Here is a 4,361-nt window from a genome sequence, read left to right on the forward strand (position 1 = left end):
GTTTGTGGGTTCTACAGCTGTACAAAGACAGGCATAGTCAGTAAATGGGTTCATACGTGCTTCAATTTAAAGATAGTAGTAATTACAGTATATGGGTTTAGAATCTATTTACATATAACATTAATTCCTAATTCTTGTTTTTGTTTAATTTAATTATATTCACAGATTGTATTAAAGGACTCTCGTCCTGTAATACTGTCACAGAGCTGTTGTTCTTGTGTTGCTGGGACAGCACTGTGCAACCACATTGTTGCATTACTCTACCAAGCAGCCCACTACTCACAGCTTGGCATCAGTGCAGTTCCTCCAGTTCACAGCTGTACTGAAATGGAGCAGAGCTGGCACAAACCCAGAACAATGGTAATTTAAATTGAATTTGCATATACAAATTATATAAAAACTGAACTACTGGAAATGCAATACATTAATAAATGCACTGAGCATTAAGTTGATTTTTTTTATTAGCTTTGTAGGTACTACTATGGAGGTAACATAAACACTGCTTTTTAGGAAACATACTTTTTCTACATAACTAGTCACTAACAGCATTTCTGTGGACAGTGATTATTTAGAAATCCTGTAATCTAGTATTACAAATTTTGTTGTAATAATGATTTTATTAATTTTATGGCCCCTGTGTGTTTTCTAGGGAATCAAGCCTGGTCCTGTCAACAGAATGCTGGTTCTGTCTGCAAGACCTAAAGAGAGGAAGCTTGCTGAGGGGTTAAGGTACAACACAAAATTCTTCAATGTAGTATTTTACTTATTTTTTTTATTTTTTTTTTACACGTTTACATTTCAAAAAGTGTAAACAATAATTAAACCATTGGACGCAAATTGATTTTTGTTGAAATCTTTTACTATTACAGCAACTATATTATTATATTAGAATTAAGTATTGCAGATAGGTGTAAGGAGCAATATTTGCTTAGAATTGATTTTTAACAGCATTTTAAGGGCATGTTTTTTTAATCGTATAAAAAACACTTACATCTATTCATGTCAAATTCATCAGCTCATACTAAAGAAGATTAATATAAAATGAAACATTTGAAAAATTTTAATTTAAAAAGAAAAATATGAAAGATTAGACTGATTAAAACTAAGGAAATGTATTTTTTGCTTAATACTTATTTTTTAATTGCAGGAGTACCCTTGTCACCAGTGAGCTGCCTGACCTCTCAGTCCTCCAAATAGCAGAGGCATATAAGGACTTTGCCAGTGCTGTAGCCCCTTTGGTCACCACTATGGAGATGTCGAATGATGATCCTTTGGTTGATTCTGCCTTTGGCAAAGTTCAGTATGGAAGTGTGCTGTCATACCAGCAGCCAGCAGCAACAACACCCAACATTACTCTCCATCAGGATGCCCCACCACCGCCACCTCTGCCACTAGTTGGTCACAGCTTTGACACATCTGTTTGCTTGTTTGTCCATCGTGAACATGGACAACTACACATGAAGTTTGGATATGGCACATAAGATAGAGCATGCCACCAAAGAACAAAGTGCATCACTTGATTGGCACTCTGTCCGAAAGCCCCGGGTAACAGCGTCACGTTTTAGGGAGGTTTGTCATGTGCGTGGCCAGAGCTCAGCTGAACACCTGGCTGAAAGAATCTACAAGGGAACTCGCCAGACAGCAGACATGAAGAGAGGTCTTGAAATGGAATCTGCTGCAATTGAGGAATACTGTCTGCTGCGAGAAGTAAACTACAACCCTTGTGGATTCTTAATTCACCCCGATGCACCTTGGCTGGGGGCCTCTCCTGATGGGATTATTTTTGACCCTAAAGAGCACCATGTTTTTGGTCTTTTAGAAATCAAATGTCCAAATGTCAAAAGTTACGTGGACTGTCCTTACCTTAAATTTAACAATGGCACACCAGAACTGAAACAACAACATGCATACTATTGGCAAGTTCAAGGACAAATGCTGATCTCAGGATTGGACTGGTGTGATTTTGTCATTTATGCACAGGATGACATGATGGTCCAGCGCATCTACAAAGACCTCAAAATGTTTCAGAACATTCGAGAGAAAGCCGACCATTTCTTTTTTTACTTTTACCTGCCAAGATGCCTACAGATGTAAACAAACAATAAAAAAAATCTGATAATCATTTAATAGTGTTTTAATATGTATCAAAGTTTTTTATATTAACACCAAATCACTGTACAGGAAATGTTTATCAAAGTTATTTATATTTACATGTTTACATTACTGCATTGCAGGCATCACTGTACAAAAGTTATTTATATTTACATGTTTACATTACTGCATTGCAGGCATCACTGTACAAAAGTTATTTATATTTACATGTTTACATTACTGCATTGCAGGCATCACTGTACAAAAGTTATTTATATTTACGTTTACATTACTGCATTGCAGGCATCACTGTACAAAAGTTATTTATATTTACATGTTTACATTACTGCAATGCAAATGATCAAAGTTGTATATATTTACATGTTACTATTTGAACAAGAATAAATCCAAATTCGATCCCCAACCAATGTTATCTCATCTTTAATCCTTTGCCCATGCTTTTACTAAGGGGCCATTTTGGTAATTAACAAGGAGGCAAGCAACAGTGTACAGCTGGTTGATACTCCCTGTGATGGAAAGAGGGATGACTGTGTCGAACAGCTTGTGTTGCTTCACCCTGCGGATGAGACACTCAACGTGGACCCTTAGCCGAGCAATGGACTGTGTCTCCCTCACTTCATCGGCTGACATCTGTTCCCGCTTCGACAGGTAAGCAGGTCTGTAAACTTTGCATGGCACACAGTCATCAACAAGAAAACCTTTGTCGACCATTATCGCCATTCCATGTTTCAACAGCGACACAATCCCAGACTGCTTAAAAAGCTCTTTGTCACTGACAGAACCTGCATACAGGGATGAAACAAAGGTGATTGCACCATGTGGTGCCATGCCGATTAATCCCTTGAAGGTGCAGTGGGACTTGTAAGTGGAGAAGACTTCACTTTGAAGCAGGAGAGAGGATGGAGTTTGGCAACGCAACTCTGTGCAGTCGATCACCACTTGTGTGTCTGGGTAGTCCTGGAACTCATTGGGAAGATGAGCCTTGACTTCCTCCTCAGACATCCAGATGCGGACAGACCCAAGAATGGTGTACAAAAAATTGGCCCAGGTTGTAATAATTCGGCTAACATTGGACTGATGGATGTTGAATCTGTGGGCCAGATCCTGCTGTTTTAAGCCAACAGAGAGGTGGACCATGAAGAGGAAGAACTCATCAATGGGCTGCAGAGACTGACCCTGTAAAAATAACAAGATTTGCAATTTATTTACATATAATGTGTTGGCTTCCACTGAAACTGTAAAGTTAAGTTTTGTTCTTCTATTTCTTTACCCATGCACTGCCTGTTGTTCCAGCTTCACTCCTTATTGCTCTTGCTCTTGACACACGAATCATGTTGTGGGATGCAGGCTCAATGAGTTTCCAGAAAGCCATTAAATGGCTGTAAGTCACGAACCTAAATGAGATTTAGGACTTGTTTTTTTACATGAATATAAATCATAAAATCACAAACTAAAATGAATTACTTGAAGGAAAACACACACACACACACACACACACACATATATATATATATGGTTACACTTTTTTAAGGTGTCATTGTTACAGTGTAATTATACAATATTAATAGTAATATTAATTAACAACATGTACTTACTATAGTACTTAAATACTGCATAATTTACTGTTTTTACTATGGTAAGTACATGTAACGTAACGACTGTAAAATAGTGACACAAGTATGTATATATGTATGTATGTATGTATGTATGTATATATATGTATATATATATATATATATATAGAGAGAGAGAGAGAGAGAGAGAGAGAGAGAGAGACACATACATATATACACGTATTAACACACACACACATATATACATACACGTCATGCGTCATATATAGTTATATCATATAAATCACAAACTAAAATTAATTACTTAAACACACACACAAACACATATATATATAGGGTTTAAATCGTACCTAGTGTAGAACCTTACATCATCGTCGGAAGCAGCAAATCGCCCCAAACAAAACCTTTGACTGACCGACAACTCCTCCACCTGTCTCCTTAGTCAGTCCACCTCTTTACGGAGATCCTCAGTTTGATCCAGTGCATGATCAACTGCCGCGGGTTCTGGAACTGAACAATAATCATGTTCCAGATGCCGGGCATCTATTGGCATAGGATCCTCATCCACTGGAGTGTAATCCTCCCTTCTTTGCCATACCCCGGTGCGCCTTGGTTCAGCAACGGAGTAGCCGTTCCACTGGAATAAGGTTGGTACAGCTCCCTTCCTCAGCAAGC

At 38.0% G+C, this 4,361-nt stretch overlaps 1 long non-coding RNA gene across 1 annotated transcript; it reads right to left on the minus strand.

Moving 5' to 3' along the window:
- Positions 1–3,162: 3,162 nt before the first annotated feature.
- On the minus strand, positions 3,163–4,106 carry LOC113091235 (uncharacterized). Its single transcript, XR_003287313.1, has 3 exons — positions 4,037–4,106; positions 3,383–3,506; positions 3,163–3,288 (listed from the first exon to the last, which is right to left on the minus strand). It is a non-coding gene; the product is annotated as an uncharacterized LOC113091235 (long non-coding RNA).
- Positions 4,107–4,361: the final 255 nt, after the last annotated feature.

The sequence above is a fragment of the Carassius auratus genome, unplaced genomic scaffold (genome assembly GCF_003368295.1).
Source record: "Carassius auratus strain Wakin unplaced genomic scaffold, ASM336829v1 scaf_tig00214145, whole genome shotgun sequence".
NCBI classification, from domain to species: Eukaryota; Metazoa; Chordata; class Actinopteri; order Cypriniformes; family Cyprinidae; genus Carassius; species Carassius auratus.